The sequence below is a fragment of the Lissotriton helveticus genome, chromosome 5_1, assembly GCF_964261635.1.
Source record: "Lissotriton helveticus chromosome 5_1, aLisHel1.1, whole genome shotgun sequence".
NCBI lineage: Eukaryota > Metazoa > Chordata > Amphibia > Caudata > Salamandridae > Lissotriton > Lissotriton helveticus.
Genome location: NC_136065.1, coordinates 362,849,015 through 362,871,356, shown reverse-complemented (window position 1 = coordinate 362,871,356; position 22,342 = coordinate 362,849,015). Strand labels below are relative to the sequence as shown.

The 22,342-nt window shown below is 44.5% G+C and overlaps 1 protein-coding gene across 2 annotated transcripts in view; it reads right to left on the bottom strand.

The window, feature by feature from the left end:
- Window positions 1-20,292, bottom strand: part of TMCO4 (transmembrane and coiled-coil domains 4) — a 443,311-nt gene extending 423,019 nt beyond the window's left edge. Inside the window, exon 1 of one of the 2 annotated variants that reach the window (XM_078642487.1) lies at window positions 20,000-20,292. The gene's annotated coding sequence lies outside the window, so the exon portion shown is untranslated. Of the gene's footprint in view, window positions 1-19,994 lie in introns of both variants that reach the window. The other variant, XM_078642488.1, reaches the window with a different exon arrangement.
- Between the last annotated feature and the right edge of the window lie 2,050 nt (window positions 20,293-22,342).

The following is a 22,342-nucleotide window of genomic DNA, read 5'->3' as shown; positions in this document are numbered from 1 at the left end:
TATCATGATGGGGATGATGTGGTCACATTTCTGCAGAACCTGGATGTGATGTTCTGCAGCATATGGGATGGCCCTAGGAAGACCAACTTCAAGTCTCAGAGGCCATGGAGTAGAGTGTTAACCCCATCCACATGCAGGATTACGATGGCTTGAACAGCATTTCTGGAGTTGCTCCCTTAAAGAAACTGTTTTACTTTCTTTAGATGAGAGAGCTGGTACCCGCTCATGTTTGTTTTTTGATAATGTGGTTATTGAGTGAAAGGTAGGTGCCCAGGGTTATTGAGTGAAAGGTAGGTGCCCAGGGTAAATCCAATGTACTTGGCCTTTGGTGAAAGTTGTTTTCGGAAATCTCACTGTGATGATTGAGTTTACAATTATATAACTTGTTCTTAAAGACCAAAGAGTTGAATAAATCACCTGTTATATGGCCATCTTTCAGGCCATCATGTGTGAAGTCACAGAATCAGCACTGAAAGAAAGTCGTGCATATGTATAAATGTGCCAGCCTTCTTGGTATAGCATTTTCAGGCAGAAGTACAAATTGTCTTAAGTGTTAAATGCCCATGGGGAAAAAGAGTTCATTTATTTACTTGGTTAATACTCCAAGTGTTTATGTTTATCAACTGAAAAAGCTAATGAATGTGGTCTCATTTTAGTTGAGCTTTAGTTAAACATTTCTGTAGCAGCTTGTGTTGCAGAGATTTGAAATGCAATTATTTTAACGTGGCCTCTTTCTGTGGTGTATGGGAACCGTGACTGAGTTCAAGGGGGCAGGCCAGTGAGTAGGAGCGTGTGGTCAGAAACGTGGCTAAAAAGGGCAACATATACTGTAACTATTTTATTACTGTATAGCAACATTTATATAGCATTTTCTACTCCTATGTGGGGCGCTGAAGCGCTTGCCTCCATGGGCAGTATGCTACACCATTTAGTGTGTGTGGTTGGAAAGCTGTTGACTTTGTTTTGATCCTATGTTGGAAGAGTCTCCCTGCTTGTGAGAACTACCTAGGTTGGGCTATCGCAGGAGGGATGAAGAAGGGTGATAGCCATGCAGTTAATGGTTTTCAGTAAGATAAAGAACAAGCATAGGAGGTGTCAGCTACAACTACTATTAGAGCACTGCCTGAAGCCAGTGCTGGCAGGTCAAGCCCAGCTTTTGCACCTCAGTCTATAATCAGCACCACCTTGTGGCATCCCTGATCAGTCCAAAGACGCCCTGGTTTATACTGGCAAACAGTCACTAGGCGGCACTTGACTCTTGAAAGTTCAATTTTATGAAAGTTAGAACTTAACCGATGACTCTAAGGTCATGATCATCTCAGGGGCCCGGGGTGGGGTGGTTAGTCAATAGTACAGGTGGTCAATTGTGGCGTGGCAACCAGTTGCAAGCTCCATTGATTGGTTTTTACTCACGAGAAAGTGTCACTCGATGGTTTACACATTTACGAATAGAACATCACTCGTCAGTTCACTGAAGCCAACAAAATGTCACACAGCAATGTGAAAATTTGACAGGTATCGATGAAGATGTGGTGATAAACTGTGATGAAGGCAGCAGAGAGGTTCAGCAATAGCAAGAGGAAGGGGTAATCTTTATCTGGGGTCAGGAGGGTGTCCTCTACGATATGTAAACAGGGCTTGAAAAATCCACTCGCCCACTCACATTGTCAAGCAAGATTCATTCAGGAGGAGCTCATTTTAGGGACTTCTTGAGTTGAAAATCCTCTACATTCACTAACAGAACAAAAAGTAAATGTAGGAAGACCAACTGATGTTTGACCTCTGTCTCTGAAAGCTGAGCAAATGTGACAAGATAACAAGATTTAAAGGCATCTTTATTGCTCACAAAGTGAAGGAGCAATAAAAAAGCTTTTAAATCTTGTTATCTTGTCACATTTTCTGGCTTTCAGAGTCAGAGGTGAAAAGCCAGTTTGTATTCCTACATTTATTTTTCTTTCTGTCACTAAAGTTAGAGGATTTTGTAAAGTGAACTGTGGGACAATTGAACTGTGTAAAGCATGTTAAATGAAAGGTGGTAAGATGTCAGGCTTTTACACTGAAATAGCTAAGTGAACTGTTCAAACATTTCAAATATATCTCACTAGTTATGAAGACCCATTTTTGTAATTCTGTGGTGAAAGAAATATTTTTATAGGATCAAAACTGTTAGAACTGGCTATTTCTGGTAGGCTAAGGCTGACGCCAAAGCCAGGCAGAAACCACCATTCTAGTCAGGGCGAGGGAGTCACACGCCAAGATAACCCCTGCTCACCCCCTTGGTAGCTTGGCACGAGCAGTGAGGCTAAACTCGGAGGCAATGTGTAAAGCATTTGCGTCAGCACACAACAGCAACAACATACTAGGCACACCACAAAAGGAACTCCACACAAGGTTATATTAAAATAACTTTTGTATTGTCAAAACACATCAGATAGAAATCACACATGTACATTGTGCCAACTGGCACGGGCAATATTTATAAGGGATTATTTACAAGACAGGGCCACATGGGCCACTGTCAGAATCAACACTTTTGGAAATAGTAATACTGTCAGAAATTAGAATAAAAGAATATAAAATAACAGTTATAAATCACATCCAGTAACTACTGGGAACAGGTAAGTACCACCTACGCAACCCTAAACACCTTAGGAGAATGTCACGCAGGGGACCAGGACCTCACTAGGACCACCTGTACTAAAAAAAAAGAACAACCACCTAAGTACCACACAGCATTTAGGGATCTAGGAAAGAACACATTACCCATGATGCATAAATATACATTCAGAGGAGTAGTAAAGGGAAACACATGATGCATAAACCTACACATTCAGTGGTGTTAAGAACAAAGCACATGATGCAATAAAAATACATTCAGAGGTACCAGAACAATACAATAGCGCAAAAATCACATGATGTCTAAAAGCATTCAGAGGTGCAGGAATAACACATGATGTAAGAAAACACATTCAGAGGTGCAATAACCCTACAATTGCGCAAAGCTTACATAAGCCACCACCTGTGGCAGTCCCTAGGCCAACTGGCCTTGTTGGGGCTAAGACGCCCTGTGTCTCAATGTCAGGGCCCTAAACGGTGCAGGTGCCCACTACTTGCTGGGCACCTGGGAACATCCCAAGACCTAAACGGTGCAGCTGCCCACTAATTGCTGGGCAGCTGGGAATCATCAAAACTGCGCATGGGCCCTCACTGGCCCTTAGGCGCAAACTGCGCCACTGTTGGAGCCACACAGGCTCTGAACAACTTCCTCGCAGGCAGGAGGGGGCGGGCACCGGCAATGTGCCCCGACGCCCCCTTTAACTAAAAATGGCCAAACGCTGGAGCCAAACAGGCTCTAAAACAAAATAGTCTCCATGGAGCCCTCAGGCTCTCAAAACAACTGTGCCCCCTAGAGCCTCCGTGGCTCTAAACACAAAATGGCCCTCTAGCCTCGCTGGGCTCGTAAATCAAATGCCCTTCAGAGCCTCTCTGGGCTCTACTTCACGTTGGGGCGACCCGCTGCCAACCGGGGCCGCCCTGCTGCTCCAACTATGCCCCCCTAGACAACATGGCCCCAGGGAGCCTTCTCAGGGCTCTACAATGTTGGGGCGACCCGCTGCCAATCAGGGCCGCCCTGACTCTGTGCCTCTCAATCGGCACCATCAGCGGCCGCACGGAGCCCCCCCAGCCCTTCCTACTCACCGGGCTCTTGTGCGGGGCTCCTCCAGGCGGCGGCTCACTCTCGCTGGCTGCGGGGCTCTCCCTCCATTCTGGGAGCCTCGCTCCCCTCGCGCCGGACTTCTCTCTCTCCCCGGGGCTCTCCCTTCACTTGGGAGCCCCAGGGGACCCAGCCAACAGCTTCCTTCGCTCCTCGGGGCTCCCTCCGCACACGGGAGCCCCAGCAGCAGGCCACGCTTCTTCTCCTCTTCCCGGGGCTCCCTCCTCCTCATGGGAGCCCCGTCAGCACCAGGCGCCTTCTTCTTCGTGCCGCCTTCTTCCCTCCCCCGGGCTGCGGGGCGGGACTTTCAACCGGTCGCGCCTGGATTGGCCGGCCGGCCAACCACTTCCGGGTCGCTGCGGGCAGCGCGGCGGCCCCGCTTAGGCAGGTAGGCGGGGGATTACTTCACCGAGGGGTGGGCTCCCTCGAGGTGAATAAAAAAGTCAAGACCAGCGGCATGGCCGCGGGGCAAATGCCGGGTGGGCACCGGCTTCGCGGATCAAAGGAATAAGCGCCGCACAACGCAGGGTGGGCACCTGCCATTCCCCACGCAAAATGCTGGGCGGGGAAGCGCGGAAACAAAGCAAAAAGCGCTCCCCAGTGTTATAAAGACAAATCAAGCGCTCCTAAGCGCTAGGGACAACATGCAAGCGCATTCAGGAGCTAGAAACTACAAGTCAAGCGCTCCCAAGCGCTAGCAGGCAAAAAGAAGGTCCAAATAAAAATAAAGCGCTCCCAGGTGCTAAGGAACAATAAGTCCAGCAAAGTCCTTCAGGAGTCCAGGACCTCAGCAGGAATCCAGGGCAAAGCCAAGTCCCCCCATCAGCCCAGGCAAGGCAGAGGGGTCCCCCAGAAGTCCTCCAGGCATCCAGGGGCTGGGCAGCGCCCGCCCATGTAGATTCAAGTCAGAAACAAGAACCTTTAGGAAGGGGACACAGCCCCTTCTTATACACAGAAAAGTATTTGAAGTCTTTGTGCAGGCAGTGTGAGAACCAGCTAGAACTGGTTATAGGGAAGTCCAGCAGTATCAGGGACAGAGGTGACAGTCGCCCAGCGGGGGCAGCATTGTGGCAGGCAGGCACAGCCTCACTCACTATCAGGTGCGATCTCCACCCACTTCCCTGGCAGCAGATGCTGCCTTTCATCCACGGGCTGACTCAGACAACCTCCTGGGGGCTCTGCAGCCCCTGTCACACTCAAACCAGACAGTCAACCCACAGGCACTCTGGGCCAGGCTCTCCAGCCAATCACACGCCAGGCACAAATTACACAAATATGCCAACTTCTCAAAGTAGCACTTCTAGACTAGACACAATCATGCCGCATACACCATTACGCAGCATTCAATGTCACGAGATCGCACATATCAAACTCGACCCTGCACTCCCCACACATCAGGAACTACCATGGGCATACATATTCCCCATTTATTCCTATGGGAGGGCAGGTCACTCACCATACATACACAGAGAGCACACGCACTTTACACTGTACCACAGTGAAAAAGTGCGCAGAGGCCTAAAATCACTACCACCAGGGTCCAGAAACAGGCTAGGAAAAAGCAAAAGGGCCAGGTCCAACAAAAACAAATTAGGGGTGCCGCTCGTAGTCGTTTTCGGCGAACTTGGTGAACTCTTTGCCTATCCTGACTTTGCCCTGATTCATGGTGCTTTAGTGGAGCCCTTGAGCCCGTGTGCTCCATCCCTGGGTTTGCTGTGCTGCTGAGGGAGTGACGCTGAATCGGCCAGCGGGAGCGGGACTGCGAGGCCCAGAGGTGCTTGCGCCAGGACATCGCGCGCACCTGGTGCCTCTTCCCGCCCCCCTCCTCCTCCTATATAGTCCAGCCTCCCTGCGCGTACGCGGGACGCGCGCGGGCGAAGCCCGGGCAAAGGGCGGGCCCTCTGAGGCCCTCGTAGGCCGGAGTCGGCTGGGCTGGGCCTACCCTCTTGTGTCTGCTGTAGGTGTACTGGTTCGAATCTGCCCTTGTTCTTGACACGGGTATTAGATACTTGATATGCCATCACCAGCTTTGGATGGATCTACTGTGAAGGTGGGGGGTGTTAAAAACAGGACTCTGGACATTTATTTTTCACGGCCATCGGGTGATGGGGATGGGGATAAGGAAACCTCTCTGGCGGAGCGTAGGGCCGAGCGACGTCGCTCTATTGAGAATCTGAAAAATAGGCCCCTGGCTGAAATCTCTATCTCCCACGAGGGTGAGTCTTCTAATATTAGCGAGGAGCCATTATCCCAGGACGGCGTCCCGCTTTTGTTGAGGGATTGTATTATTAGCCCTTGTCTACCAATTGAGCAGGCCCCTAAGGTTACCCATCCCACCAGCCCTAGCTGTACGGCCGTTGATCTAACTTCTCAACCCATCCCAGCATCTAAAGCTGGGAAAGTTAAGCCGAAGCTTGTTGCTGTGGCGGAGTTGCATGCCCCCCCCCTAATAAGCGAAGAAGGAAGACGAGGGGAGGGCAGGGTAAAACCAAAATCTCCCACTCCGATTTCGGGAAAGCCTCTAAGCCCGCCCCAATTCCCGACAGAATGGTGGTGGATGTGCGTAATTCTCCCCCCGATAAGGGTATTAATATTATCGATCCTGCTGATGCCCCTGGGAATAATCCGTCTAATGCACTACCCTCTGTTGCTCCTCAAGGGAACCTGGAATTCTTACTTAGATCCTTGCTCCTGCCCATCAGCGAGAGCATAAAGAAAGTGGAGATTAGACTCACTATTCTAGAGGCTACATTGAGTAGTATGAAACCACCGGTTACTACCCAAGGTAGATCCTCTGAGTCCAAGCCCCCTTCCACCATTCACCCTATTCCACAAACCCCCCCAGGTAACTTGGGACCTCCCTTGATGACTACTGCTATCCCCCTTTTGCAGCCTCTTATGGCTAATCCAGCCCCGACCCATCATAGTAAATCTATCATCCCATCATCACAACCTCCAGGTCCAGCCCCCCCTGTGACAACTTTCGGTGGGGCTACACTCAATGACAGTGTTCCCCCCCTACTCCCTGAGAAATCTGCCCCCAGACCCCGAAGACCTGACCTTCCCCCTGAGGCTAATGGTTTTATGGTAGTCATGGCCGGTGTTCCCCCTCTTGAAGTGGGTGAAGGGGAGAATTTCCACTCACTTAAAAGCAAAGTCATAAAATGGTTGAACTGGAACAGACCCCTCCCAGTGCATCTTAATAATGAAATTATTATGGTGAGAAGGGTACCTTGGCTGGGTAAATCCAGAAAATCAATAATAGGGGATTGTATCATGGTGAGTTTTCGAGATACAAGGACCGTTTCCCATATATGTGCCGGGTCGAATAGATCTTTTGAATCCACCATTCGGACTCTGCCAGTGTATTTTTTCTTCCCCCCTACACATATGTACCAAGATCAAGTCCAAGGTAATTGGACGAGGGTTGATCGGGGGGGCAGACATGGTGGGTATACAGTACGACCGGTTTTTCAACCCCCGATGACACCCTTCTATGATCACAACCGTTTTAGTTGTTTAAACGGACTGGATGGTGTAGACTGACTGCCCCCAGCACCGGATCCCAATCTTCCCTCCTCTGACAATGGGTCTATTGCAACATCTGGCAGTAGTTCCTCCCCTATTCCCAGCCCAGCTACGTCCTTTATTGTCCCGGCGCACCTACCCCTCCAGGGATTAGGTACCCTAAATATCAACCCAGCTACAGATTTGGGCCAAGGTTCGATAGTTGTATTACCCCCCACTCTTTCTCAGGTGCATATAATTCCGCAGGGTGCTATAACAAAGGTCCCTGCTGTTTTTCCTGTTTCATTGGTTCCCCTAGTTGTCAACAAACCTTTAACTATCACTGCACCAGCGCCCACTAAACTTTCTCCTTGTTTATCTGGTTTTAAGTATGCTAGTTGGAATATTGCAGCATGGAGTCGGCAAACGTCGTCCTTAGGCTGGAGTGAAACCCTCTCTGACTTTGACATCTTATGTTTGCAAGAGACCTGGGCAACTACTGACATTAACCTGGATGGGTTTGTGTCATATAACAACTTGGCACTAAGGTCAGGTATGGGTAGGGCTAAAGGGGGGTTAGTGATTTTATTGTCTGTGAACCTCCCAGTCTGTATGAAATCACACCAGCCTGTGGGTCACCACTCCCAAATCTTAATATTAGAACATGTAAAGGGCCATATAATAATGGTGATTAATCACTATAATAACTTGTTTGATGCTTCTAATACTTCGGTGGTGGAGGAGTTGGGTTCTGCCTTGAGCAACATCCGAAGAGATATTCACAAACCAATTGATATCATATGGGGTGGGGATTTCAATCTACGTACCTGTCCCCATTCATTTACTAGAATTTGTGGATACGACGGGGACAATGGGGAAAATCGGTCACATTTTGTTCACTCACCTTATGGTGATTCTCTTAATTCCCTTATGTTAAGTATGGACCTCATGATTCATCCCCCGGCTGTAGATGCTGATGGCAAACCTGCTCCAACTTTTGTAGGACTAAATTCGGCTTCTGTTATTGACCACCTATTGGCCTCTACGCACCTTGTTCCCTTTTGTACGGTCCCCATTGTCGCTGACCTTGAAAGTAGCGACCACAATGCTATTACCATGTCCATTTCTGCTTGGGGGTCACCAGATATTAGTCATCACCTGTTAATTGAAGATGTCACCCCCTGTAGACGGAATGGTATCCGTATAAAGTGGTGCTTGCACAACTCTGAGAAGTTGCAAGCTAAAATCCTAGAAGCTGGGTTTGCCGAAATTTACAAATGCTTAGATTTTGAGGCCTTCTGTGGGTGTATCATAGCTAATTTTGTGGAACTCGGCATTGTTATAAAAAGGTGTCTAACTATTACTAAAGCCCGAATTAAGAAGCAAAATGTGGGTTGGTTTGATAGCATGTGTACCAAATCTCTGCGGGAACTTAAGCAGGCTTTAACTAAACATCCCAGAGACAGGGAGGCTATTAAATCCCTTAGACTTACCTACAAAAACAATCTTGTACGTAGGAAGCAAGAGCTTAGGGAACTAGCCTGGGATGCCCTGAATCAAGCATCGGTATTACGTGACAGTAGGCTTTTTTGGTCTACGGTCAACAGTCCCTTTCTTGCTCATGAAGAGGTTCCTTTACTGTCAGCCCAGGTTAGTGAAGCAAATTGGGTTGCCCACTTTTCTGGAATTTTTAACCCGCCCAGGGAGGACTTTGTCAGTTCTCCTATCCCGATGTCTGAAAAGAGGCTACCCTTGGATATTACCCTACCAGAGGTTGTTATTTCCATAAGTCGGAGTAAAGGGGGAAAGGCACCGGGACCCGATGGGGTCCCGGTTGACCTGTATAAATCCAACCCGACTCTTTGGAGCCCACTCCTGACGCAGGTGTTTAATGCTTCAGTTTTGGAGAGTACACCACCTACCTGGAGTGAATCTATAATTCTACCTATCTACAAGAAGGGAGATAGAGGAGAGGCTAAGAACTACCGCCCTATCTCCCTTCTTGATTCATCCCTGAAGATCATGAGTAGGGTCTTCCTGATGAGGCTGGAGGAATGGGCAGAGGAAAATAAAATTCTGGCTGAATCCCAATATGGCTTCCACCAAGGACTGGGGACAACAGAGAAGTGCATTAATCTTGACCTTCTTATTGGAAAGTACACAAGAGCGAAACAGGGCTCTTTATTTCTCTGTTTCGCTGATCTTTCGAGTGCCTTTGACCTTGTGGACCATAACTTGTTATGGTCCACATTATTGGGAATGGGTGCTCCCCCAGCAATTATTCACTTCCTGGCCAGACTTTACAATAAGTTATCAGCCCAGATTCGTTTTGGCCGGGCAGGTGAATGTACAGAGAAAATTAAGGTTAAATCAGGCATAAGGCAGGGCTGTGTGCTGGCCCCCCTGCTATTCTCCCTCTTCATTAATTCTATAGAATCGGAACTGAAGATGGTACAGGCAGACTCTCCCCAGGTTGGTGGCCACCCTGTACCAGTCCTGCTTTATGCCGATGACACGGTATTGCTCTCGCGCACTCCAAATGGGCTTCAAAAATTAATGAATATCTTTTATAATTTTATTAATGAGCGAAAACTGAAAGTTAATAACTCCAAGACTTTTATTATGGCTTGTGGTAAACGGATGAAATCTTTAATGCCGTTCCATTTTAATAATCATAAAATTGAGGTGGTGGACAGATTCTGCTACCTCGGAGTTACTTTTAATAATAAAGGGACTTGGGCACAAGAGATTTTAAATGTTAATGGTAGGATGGCTAAAAGCTCCTCCGGAGTTTTTCGATTCGCAGCCAAGCTTGGTAGTCGCCGCATACCAGACATGTTAGATAGCTATAGGCATAGGTGTGTATCTATTGCTCTTTATGGTTCTGGTATCTGGGGCTACTGTCAGCATAGGGAACTGCAAGTCACCGAGAATGGGTTCCTTAAAAGACTCCTTTGTTTACCCCCCTCGGCATCCATTGAACTGTGTCATAGCGAGGTGTGCATGAATTATCTAACGGACTTGATGGGATTGAGACCTCTAATGGTATGGAGGTCAATTTGGGCTAAAGACGAGACTGACTTTACCAGGCAGATTATTCTAGATTGCCTTAAATTGGACAAAGCCCACAAGATTCCCTGGTTAAACTATGTCTCTTCTTCCTATAGTGATGTTTTTAACCTGGACATCGTTAACGACCCCAATTGTGCTGTTACTGTATCCAAAAGGGAACTCAAAAATGTCTTTATTGGGACTAAATCTGACTTACGCAGAGCGAAGTGCAGCTCCATGTCTACTCATGTATTTTATTATTCTAATATGTTGGAAGACAAGGGCATGCCTATGTACCTTAAATTTATAACCAAGCAGTCGCATCAATTTGTTCTTACGAGGTTTAGACTTGGTATTGTACATAACTTAGTGGCCTTCCCAGTGATGAAACTACATAGTCAATCCCAATGCCCCTGTGATGGCCAATCTAGGCAAAGCACTTTGCACTTTATGCTTATTTGCCCACTTTACATGCACCTTCGCCGTTACTACCTTAGACCTGTGTTTTTAAAACACTCTGTGTATACTACAGCCCAAGCCCTGAAATTGTTATTTGCACTTGATTCTGCAGATATCTGTTTTTTTACCGCTACCTTTTTATTTAAAGCTGTTTCGCATAGGAAAAGTCTGGTGTTTTAATTCTTTTTAATTCTCACACTGCTGAGTTATTGTCCTCACTGTAATGTTTGTATCGTGTGTTTTTATATTGTATGCTTTTGTGATTGTTTTTAATAATCGAATAAAGCTTTGAAATTGAAAATTGAAATTAGAACACTTTACTCTGTTGATGTGTAAATGCTAAATATTTTTGATGAAACCCAATTTCCAAATATTGTTTATGCGTTATTATCACTAAAACTACATGTTAGTTGGAAAGTTTTGAGGCCATTTCAATGGAAAATATGCTATCTGTAAATGACAATGCACTAACACATCATGCTTTGGTAATATATGTATAAAAAGTAAGTTCTTAAAACATGAACTGGGAATTATTACTGCTCCTGTCCAGATGACAATGCTATTAGTGAACTAAGAGGCAACTCAGGGATCATGTGCACCCTAAATATGGGCTCGATTCTGGTTATACATGGAGCAAACATTTAGTCTAGTAAATAAAAGTGTTTTTTTGTACAGCGGAAATAGTGAACTTGCATATTTGAAGGTGCTCTCTTATGTGATAATAAAGAAAATAGTGTCTCCGTAAGACAAAATATTTGCCTAGGATCATGCAATTTGGTACCAGTTCACGGGTCAAGTCCATTACAGTTAGGTCGAGTAGATTATTAAAGTTACTAGACATGCATGTCTAGTAACATTTTTATGATTTTTCTAGCCCTGGTAAGGTATTGTACTGCAGATTGATCTGAAGCCAGATTTGCAATGATGTGATCTTGCATTTGAGCGTACACTGCCTTTTTCGATAATCTTGCCAATGAAGAGTAGGTGGGAGATGGGTCAGGAAATAGCAAGGTCAATAGGGTTTAGTAAAGGTTTGTTTATAGGAGGATTTGGCCAGTCTTGACAGCTTCTGGAAGATGCCTTGAGTGAAGGAGGGATTGACAAAGAGTAGGAGTTTGAGAGCTTTTCCACGTACAGCTTTGATGAAGGATGAGGGCACAACATCATCTTCAGAGAAAATGGCTTTGAGGGAGTTGAGAATGTCAGCGAAATCTGTCAGAGATAGGGCTTTGAAGGACTACAGATGGATTTAACAGGGACAGGTGGGTGTACAAGGAGAAGCAGACTTGGTCTTGTGTGCTATCGGATCTTCTATATTTGTTTTACTGAAGACACTGTTCTTGTATGTGTTGTATGGGATAGGAAAATCAAGCAGGGCGCTGATGCGGTGCTTGATTGCTTTAGTTGGTGGCTTCATTGATGGGGTTGTTAGAGTACTTTGCTTTGGCTGATAAAGTGAGCTGTCTGAGTGTTGCACGAAGGGACTTCAGTATCAGGAAGGAGGCCATTAGGAGTTTTGGTTTCTTTTATGTCTGTAGATGGAGCATTTATTGTCAATAAAGTCTTTACAGTACCGTGGTGCTGAAGGTTTGGGCTTGCACTTGCGTGCTTTAGTTAGAGTGTGGATGTTCACGCTCCAACTAAAAAGTGTTACAGTCATTTAGAAGGGGTCTTGGCTTTGAGTGTAGAGTAAGCAGGACGAGAGATCAGTTTAAGTATTAGATTGTCAAAGGAGAATTCTTTGAAGGACCTGAAGGTCTTATCTTCTATTTTGGGTTGACCTTAGTTTGTTAATAAGACGGTAAGGCGGTTGGTCGAGTGCAGGAGTATTTCCTGGACATGCACACAGAATGCCGGCAGAACAGTGTAAACAAGGCATGAAGAGGGTTTTTGTGACTAGAAGAGAATGTAGGTCATCCTGTCCTAGAAAAAGAAGGCAAAGATAACCAACCCTGGGATCTAATGAGATGTAAGTGTTATCAGGCATTAACTCAGTAATAGGCACTTATTATGAGAAACAATCATTAAATTACCAATGATTGAGTAAATTGGACATCCGGAGGGACACTAATTACACCTGGTGGGGGACAACCAGGACTGTCTGAGGAAGGGATATGGGGCCAAATGTACAACCGCCAGATTTTGCGAGTTCCTTATTGCAGCTTTTTGTGACTCGCAATTAGGAAGTTGTAAAATTCAATGTACAACAGTGTGTTTGACACTGTTTGCGATTCCCAGTCAATCAATCAATCAGCAAAGGTAAAGCGCAGCACTGTCAACCCTAGAACCCTTAAACATTTGTACATATGCCTCCAGGTTCTCTATAGGTAACATACTTTTGGCAAGGAGGAGCCTGGGAAATGCATTTTAAATTTTATTTTTGTTTTGTTGGGTACGATGGACTGCGCAGGGGGCATCCCTGTGGACCTATTTCTCATTGGGATTAATCTCACTGCCAGCAAGTGTGCACCCTCTCATCAGATGAGCAGTGCTCCTTGTGTGGTGGACACTGCTCTTGTGTGGTATTTCAGTAAGCATGCAGCAGTTTATTCATAGTGAACGAAATGCACTGGTACCAGGAGTGGCAGGCTTTAGGGGCATTCTTGCACCCAGCTGTGACTGCATTTCACCACCTAACTCAGGACATGGAAGGGGGGCATTTTCCATACTTGCATTTGTGGCCATGGCACCCTTGCTAATCTATTGGGGGAATAATATCACTCAGGACAGACAGGGAAATGATGGGTATATAATTACTTGTTATTGAGTACCATATAATTGCACTGCATAAGGTCTAATGAACGGAGGGTGGAAAGGGCTTTTAGCACCAGAAATGGAAAGAAAGCATTCCAAGATTTGTTAGCAAGACCCTGGAGAGGTCGGGTAAGATTGGGCATATTGAAAAATAAGTGTAAGGTTATGGGGAGATACACATTTTACTGCCCATTAAAGGAGCACCCAAAAAGAACACAAGCACATTATATCTTTGTGCTTCATACGAAAAATTGATTTTATTCCCCTCCTTGATCATCGAATGAGTGATCACCTCATGGCGCATACCAGCTGCCACAAATTCTGGTGAGATTTTGGCTGGCAACAGAAACTACATCTGACCAGACTGCAGCTATTGCCAAATATACTTGACAGTCCATGGAACGAGTTAGGGCAAGCGCTTAGGAATACTTTGCTGATATGTGTAATTTCTACACAGGTCAACAATAGACGTTTGCAAGGTAGTAAAATAATAGGGTGAGTAGAGCCAAAAACGAGGGATCTGGTCAGACTCAAAGGCTCGTAACAAGACACAGTCCGTCAACACATTTGGCAACTAAATCATGCAACAAACATCATGTAAAATTATGATAAAAACTTCAACATTAAAAAAAGTGTGTTTCTTCTACAAGCAGAAGGGTCACTTTAAGTCACTAGATTGTATCACTGCATTGAGGGGCGTTGAGTGGCATTTGTTACAAGTCATGGTTTCTAAATGTGAACTTAGAAAAATTCATGTCCCTCATCCATAGCCCATACAACAGTGCCATTGGTGAACTAAGAGGGAAATTGCTTATGATGTGTCTTAGGTTGTTACTGTATTGTGTTGTAGCATTTGTAGAGTGATCACAGCAACTATGTCAGGCGGTGAAGCGCTTTTCACCATGGGTACATACTACACCTGTGTACATGTGGTTACAAGGATGCTGCCTTTGCTTTGAGACTATATTCAAAATGTTTCCAAGTTGTACGTGATGATCAACAAGGTGCAGTTATTTTGGGAAACAGCACTTGGCAGTGACATGAATAAGGAGGTGTTTTCAATAGACACTCATGTTTATAGGTTGTGGTGCGCTGGCAGCGCTGCAGGTCAATTTATGTTGGTATTGTTTACTGTATGCTCTCAATCCAAGTGCCTCTGCTAGCTGTGACAGGAGATTGTCCAGTTTATGGATTAGGGGACATAATGTAAATAGAATGAGAGAAGATAATCTGAGATCGTTCCAAATAGACTGCTTAACAGTCATACTTTATAAGACTGTCATTATGAGATATCAAAGAAAGATTTTCCAAAGTGCACTGCATAACATTGATAATGTATTGTTGCCTTTATAGAATGTCCAAACTCTGAGTATGTGACTATTCAGGACCAGCTGGATGGGCTAGGTTAGAGTCCTTCAGTTACTATCCATGCGTGGTACATCTCTTTGGTCATCGCAAATCTGTCGGGTTAGTACTGAGAGGCCAATGGAGCGGGTTGGTATAGCCTGTTGACTGTAAGGGATCATCCATCCTTTCATATATTATATGTTTGACCCATTGATGAGGGATTAGGTAGTGAATTTGGTATAAGTGATCATATGACCCAGATTATATCCAATTTGGGTTATATCACATTGGGTGCAAAAAGAATACCAGAAAGACTAGAGTTACTGTCTCCTCCATCTTTTGTTTTGAAGGTAGGAAGTAAGGCAAAAATAATTTATTACATCTGAGATGTGTGAGGGTTATGGTTAGAGTCCTCCATCTCATCAGTCAGGAACCAGTTAGTGAGAGCAGTTACTTCTAATATTGAGTGGAGAGGAATATCTTATGGTTGAGATGGTGTAGCTATTATATCCTGCCTGTATGTGGTGGTAACTGCAAGACTATTTTGGGTGGAAATCATCAATATGGGTAGAGTGACTGTCTGTCTTCTTGACATGGTCTGCTAGTCAAGACTGTTCTGTAGCTCTGGACCACACTTGGACATATCAGGGAAGATTATCACTTAGGTTCTATTCCAGAGTCAGCTGCTGATGTAATTGTCTTGGGGCCAATAAGGTTTTTACCTCTCTTCTGAAATTTAAATATTCCAGAGTGCTTTGCATCTTGGCTAGAAGCTGTTTGACAGCTTGGTGGCTTGTACAGAGAAAGCAGATTATCTTATGTATTTCTTACTGTGAGGCAGAACAATGATCCTTGGTGTTAGCCTGGAAACAGTGTCCTATTCTGTTCGTATTCCTTAACTTTATTTTGTAGGTATATTTGCCCTTTTCTTTGGGAGGCTATGCAGAGAATGAAAAGCAGCTTAAACATTGATAGCTTAGCTTTAGGTAATAAGTGTGGTACTTGCAGGACTAGTGTTATGTGTTCTGTGGGGTGAAGGCAGAGGAGAAGTATTTACGCAGCATTTTTTATTTGAAACAGAGGACACCAAGATGAGAGATATTGGTATGGTTCAAACTAGGAGATCACCTGTGCAAAATGCTTGTAGATTCCTTTGGTGTCCAAAGCATAGGAAGGTGAGCCTCTGTGTTTTCATTGTGTCGAAGGTGTTTCTTGTGATGTCGTTGGCATGTGGAATTAGGAATAGAAATGAGACCATGGTTAACCCAAGGTTTCTTACTTATCTAGAAGTAGCTGGTGGGGCATCAAGTTCCTTTGGCCCTATGGCCTTAATCTAGTATTGGTGCCATTGCCCAAAGGTCATGATTTCTGTCCATGTGGTGCTTAGCTTAAGGTGGCTACTCAATATCTATTCATCTATAGCACTGAGGCAATCATCAATCCTTTGTCTTCTAGGTCATCCATTTTTAGAATGGTAACATAATACAGCAACTGAGATGAGGGTTTAGCACGTGTGCATAAGTCACAACTTAAATTATTCTAATATTCGTAGTGTTGATGCTCAACTCTCAGTGGTCCACCGCTATATGCCAGTGTTCCATAATACAAAATTGATAATAAAGAGAAAGGAGCGTCTTTTTTGTCTATATACTGTACAATGTCTCAATTACATAAGTCCCAAAAACAATCTGCAGGCCATGTTGTAAGTTTGAAGTCAACTTATTTCTCTTTTCATATTCATGTTCACTATACAAAGATCTTGACAGCCAACACGTTACATCCCTTTGCTGGACGTCATCAGGGCTAGATTCCAAATCTGTGCTCTTTTGATTTTTTGACGCTGTGAGACTCTAGCAGTTCATAGCTCCTCAGAATATCACTTCCCTATTCTGCCATGTAATTCCTGCTGTCGACAGCAGGAGTTATCGGACCGGCTGTTCGGGGGATACAAGCATGTGGCAGAAAATTGCACACTGAGAAACTTTAGAGCAATATACGGATTGTGAAGGAATACTAAATAACGAGTGGGAAGGAAGAATTAAAAGACTGTTAGGTCGTTACGAATACGTCTAAGATTAGAAGTTTTCAAGAAGAGTATAAAATATTGTAAATCTATTGTAAGGCCACGCTGAATTTGGAATAGTTTGAAGAAGATAGACTTGGAGATTAAAAAGATAAACGGAATTACATGGCAAAATAGGGAAGTGATACTCTGAGGAGCTATGAACAGCTAGAGCAAGGGGTATCACAGTGTCAAAAAATCAAAAGAGCACAGATTTGGACTCTAGCCCTGATGACGTCCAGCAAAGGGACGAAAAGCGTTGGCTCTCAAGATCTTTGTATAGTGAACATGAATATGTGTTGTTGAACATATTAGAATTTGGCTGTCAAGATTTTTTGTATAGGGAATATGAGAATGTGTTTTTGAGTACATTGGAATATTGGATAGGGAATATGAGAATGTGTTTTGAGTACATTGGAATACAAGAGAAATAAGTTGACTTCAAACTTACAACGTGGCCTGCAGATTGTTTTAGGGACTTATGTAATTGAGACATTGTATAGTATATAGACAAAAAAGACGCTTCTTTCTCTTTATTATCCATTTTTAGAATGGTTTGTGTATCATCTGCACAGATGTATCACAAAGTTGAAGGATCTGATCAGGTCAGGTAAGGTCTATGGCTAGATGTTGAACAAGAGAGGAGAGATGATGGACTCCTGAAGGACACCACAATGTTGGGTGTAATGGCCAAAATTAAATTAGGTATCAGTACCAAGCTTTGTCTGTGTTTGAGGTGAGAAGTAATCCATGTTGGAGCCTTTTCATGTATTCTAAGATGACAAAGTCTCTTTAGTAGCATTGGATGGTGGACAGTGTGAAATGGCACCATAGGTCCAGATGCAACAAAGCGGACACTCTTCCGTTTTTTGGTAGGCACATCTGGAAACAAGGGCTGACTCAGTGCCTGTACTTGGTCTGAATTTAAGTGTTGGTCAGACACCCAGCTATTTTTCTCAGTAAAATTGGGCAGTTAAGTAAATACTGCTCTTTTGAATAGTTTACCAGGGAACGCGTAATTAGATATTGGCGCGTAGATTGCTAGGTTAAATTTGTTGAGGTTCTTCTTACTAAGGAGTAATCTAATGTAACAGATTTTCAACTCAAGAGGAAATAATCCTATTTCCAAGAACTATTTAATTATGCTTCGTCACTTACCCTGCACAGGCTGTCTGCAGGCTATCTTTGAAGTATGTTTAGGGGTGAGGTCTGAAAGGGATCCTAATGGTCTTGGGCAATGATGATACAGAAATAATTTTCATTGAAGGGTATGAACGTAGTGAGTAGTTTCACATTGGTGGTGATCCTAATTGCAATGGTTTTTGTTATGTACAGCAGGAGATTTAGCCGTTTTGCCAATAACATAGTTTTTTAGCTTTTACATTTTTTAGATTAGTTCCATGGTACTTTTGTTGCAGAAGGCTTGCTATTGTGGGATATCTGCATTATAGAATTTGGGGGTATGGAATGCTAGTATTTTGCAGAGTTCCTTGTATGGACAATTAGAATCAATTATGCTTGTAGAGTGGTGATGTCGATTTGAGGTCCCCCTGCATCTTTTATCACTAGTGTCAAGGGAGGGAACTCCTCCGGGCAATTCTTGGATTAACTTTTTGATGCACATACCACTGTGGCTGACATCTAAGTATGAACTCTGGTCACTCCCATGAATGCTGTAGTTGACAATCAGCTTTGGAGTAGTGTCTGCTATGACAGACATCTTTCTTGAAGAATAATGAAAAGGAGATGTGCCCACTTCACAAGAAGCAGAATCCAACATAAAGCTTCAAAAACCTAGACTCTAAATCACATCTGGAAAAGTACTATAAGAAGCAGACATTGTGTCCGCAAAAACTGGTCATCTGCCATGCAGTCAGACTGGTTGTGTGAGAAGGGGAACCTCTCAAAGCACCAGAGCGTGTCTTTGAGGAAGGGGAAGAGCATTAGAAGGAGCAAGGCGCAGTGGAGAGCCCTACCGTGAGGATTCCCTGAGCGAGGTGGGAAGCTTCTGCTGTGCACCTATTGGGCCATAACTCGTGTGCAAGACTGTGTACTGTGCAGAGTGCGCCAAGACCACACAGCCTTGTTGCAGTGACCCTGTATTCCAGCGTGGGCCACCAGTGAAGTTGTGTGACCAGCGTGCCAGTACTTGTGAACACCTGAGCGACAACCCCATATGCCAGGAGGTGCCACTGTGGTGAGGGAAGATCAGGAGTAACTGAGACACTCTGAAGGCCTCAACCCCTTTTACAGACCTTAGTATCTTTTAATTCACAGTCTTATATTTTCAGAATTTAAATACTTTCAATTCTAATTGCTCATAACAAAATAGTAGTCGTTGCACATTAATCTGATACTGCTAATAAGCATTGGCAAAGCAAATTGGACTCACTTGTTTTAGGAGTATGCCCGTTATTGAATTATATGTGTGGATACCATCACAGAAAGCTCACAGAAAGGCATGCCCCTTTAAGAAATCCCCCCAACCTTGGTCATCCCACTTAAAGCCCTAGTTCTAGAGCTGCCCTCCATAATTAGAACGAGTGGTGGTGCCCTTCCTTAATTAGGACGAGTGGTTGTGCTGGGATGAGTCACCTCAAGGTACCAGATGTTGTGGTTGAGAATCTTGACTAGATCAGTCAGTCCTGTTTTTTGCTTCATAGTATTTGCAGTCCTGGTGTCAGAATAGGAACAAAACAAAGTACCAGAATGCAGAGTGAAAAAAAGCCAGCGCAGTGCTTTAAATGGAAATCTGAAACTGCAGGTACACGCTAGAGTTCCAGCTTGCTCCTTAAAAGTGATGGTATTCCCCATTGAATGTATTACAGGAGTTCGAGCTCGTAGGGTTGTTCATCCACATTCTCATAACAGATGGGGTCTTTGCTAGCCTGTTCTCCCACAATGTTCCCGGGCAGTCAGCAACTAAATAGTGCTATCTACATTTATAGCCCATCTGCAATCCACAGCAAACATGGCGAACTGTAGACTAAGGACACCTATTGAATGGCTGACACTGGCCTCGGAGTTCCTTACTTGCTCGTCCTAGCCCACCGCAGCTCAGCTGCTGACAGTAGCTCCGCCCCCAGCGGAAATCATCACATTACCTGCTGCTCTCAGCCCCTACATCCAGCTCCGTGCAGTCCGCGGCTGCTGCTGAGTCACCGGTCCTGGACCAGAAGAGGCCTCCACGGTCACCCGCGCGACCCTTTTCTCGGCCGGGCCCGCACTAGGAGCCCGAGCTTATGTCGTGGGGAAAAGGCTGTACTTGCGAGCAGAGCGTACTTTAAAAGTTGCTGGCCCGGTCCTGAGGCAGGACACTAAGCAAGCGCAGCTTCGGGAATCACAGCTGCTGAACGCAGGCAGCGTAACGCCCCACGAGCTCAAACAGCGCAGTGACGAGCTAAATCGTCAAAGTCCACTGCTACGTAAACCGGGCAAGTCACGAGCTCCACGCAGTGCTTACGTAGAAAAGGAGGCGTAGGAGTCCTGCTAATATGTTTTCTGTGTTTTGAGTTGTGGGAAGGAAAACAACCGGTGCCGCAAAGCACTGCTGTCGCCAACACGTGCTTGTATAACCTTCACCCTGTCATCTCGCTCTTTGGTCAACATTGTATGCGTTGTGCAGCTTGTGATTATTATTTTTTTTTGTTTCAAATTGTAACATTGCACTCGCAAGCAGATGTTTTCCGTTTTATGAGTCCCGTGTGTGTTTTATCCGGAGCCACTTTAATTTGTATTCTAGTACTTTTAGCTTGTTTTTATATTCCCATGTTTATCTCTTTTTAACTTCCGGGCTGCAAGTCCTAGAATGCAGAGGGAAGAAAAGCCGAAGAGGATGAGTTGCAGGAGCAAAGATAGGTGGAAACTTGCTGCGACTACAGAAATCATGAACCTAGTGCTAGCTGGATAACTACACTTGTGACTGCCTGTTTAGTTGTAACATATAGCAATATGTGATGTTTAGTGGAATTATGACAACCTTTGGCCCCTGTGCCACTGCACCTGCTGCACCATTTAAATCAAGCCCCTTTCAACTGCAAGGTAACCACTTACGACTGACTGCCTGTTTAGTAGTAAAATAAAGCAGTATTAGATATTTAGAGGAGTTCTGCCAACTTTTTGGACCGGTGCAACTGCACCTGCTGCACCATTCAAACCATAACCCTAGTGCCAGAAAGATAACTAAACTTATGACTGCCTGTTTAGTTGTAAAATATAGCAATAACCAGTGTTTTGTGAGATACCTGGAGCTTTTGGTCCCAGTGCCACAGCACTTGCTGCACTATTGAAATCATGACCCCAGTGCTTGCTAGATAACCAAACTTGTGACTGCCCATTTAGTAATAAAATATAGCAGTATTTGATGTTTAAGGAGTTATGACAACTTTTAGCCCCCGTGCCACTGCACCCTGGTGCACAATTTAAATCAAGCCCCTTTTAACTGCAAGGTAACTGCAGTTGTGATTGCCTGTATAGTAGTACAATATAGCAATGTTAGGTGTTTAGAGGAGTTCTGACAACTTTTTGGCCCTGTGCCTCTGCACCTGCTGCACAATTCAAATCATGACCCTGTTAACTGTACTTGTGACTGCCTGTTAAGTAGTAAAATATAGCAATTTTACGTATTTAGTGAAGTGCCTAGAGCTTTTGTTTCTGGTGTCACTGCACCTGCTGCACCTTTCAAATCAAGTCCCTTTTAATTGCAAGGTAACTGCAATTGTGACTGCCTGTTTAGTAATCAAATATAAAATAAAAATAAAAAATAGTAATCAAATATAGCAATATCCTGTGTTTAGACAACTTTTGGACCCATTGCTACTGCACCTGCTGCGCCCTTCAAATCATGACCCTGTTGCCTGCAAGGTAACTGCACTTGCGGCTGCCTGTTTGGATTAAAATATAGCATAACTTTTGTATATTAACGTAAGTTTTAAAGCACTATGTTTATTACAACATTTAGAATTTAATCCTAAAGACCAACTAGATTAAGTTAAAGTTGATCAATCTGATAATGCCTACAAAGTGCAAAGAAAGGTACTGAGGTATGACTAGGGAATGCCACAAACGTTCTAAGGCTAAATCTTCTGCTTTACACAACTAAGCAATAAAAAGTAAGCATTCCAGCATACTGTTAGAACTGTCTACCTTTTCCGTGGGAAGAGATCTTATCTTGACAGTGAATGGGGCTTAAACCGTGTGAACAGCTTTAGTAGAAGAATTGTAAATGTGTGCAACCAGATAAGTAAAAAAAAATAAAAAAAGTTCCACACAAAAGCAAATGAACACAGCCTCCAATGGGGTTCCAGAGGGTTGTCTCCATCCACATATACTTCTGGTTGTCTTGAGGTATTTGGGTGGGAGGAGGAGAAATGCTCTAAAGTTGATGGGGAGTTTTTTGTTCTGATATATTTTGGAATGGACAGAACCTCACTCCATCTCCAGCACAT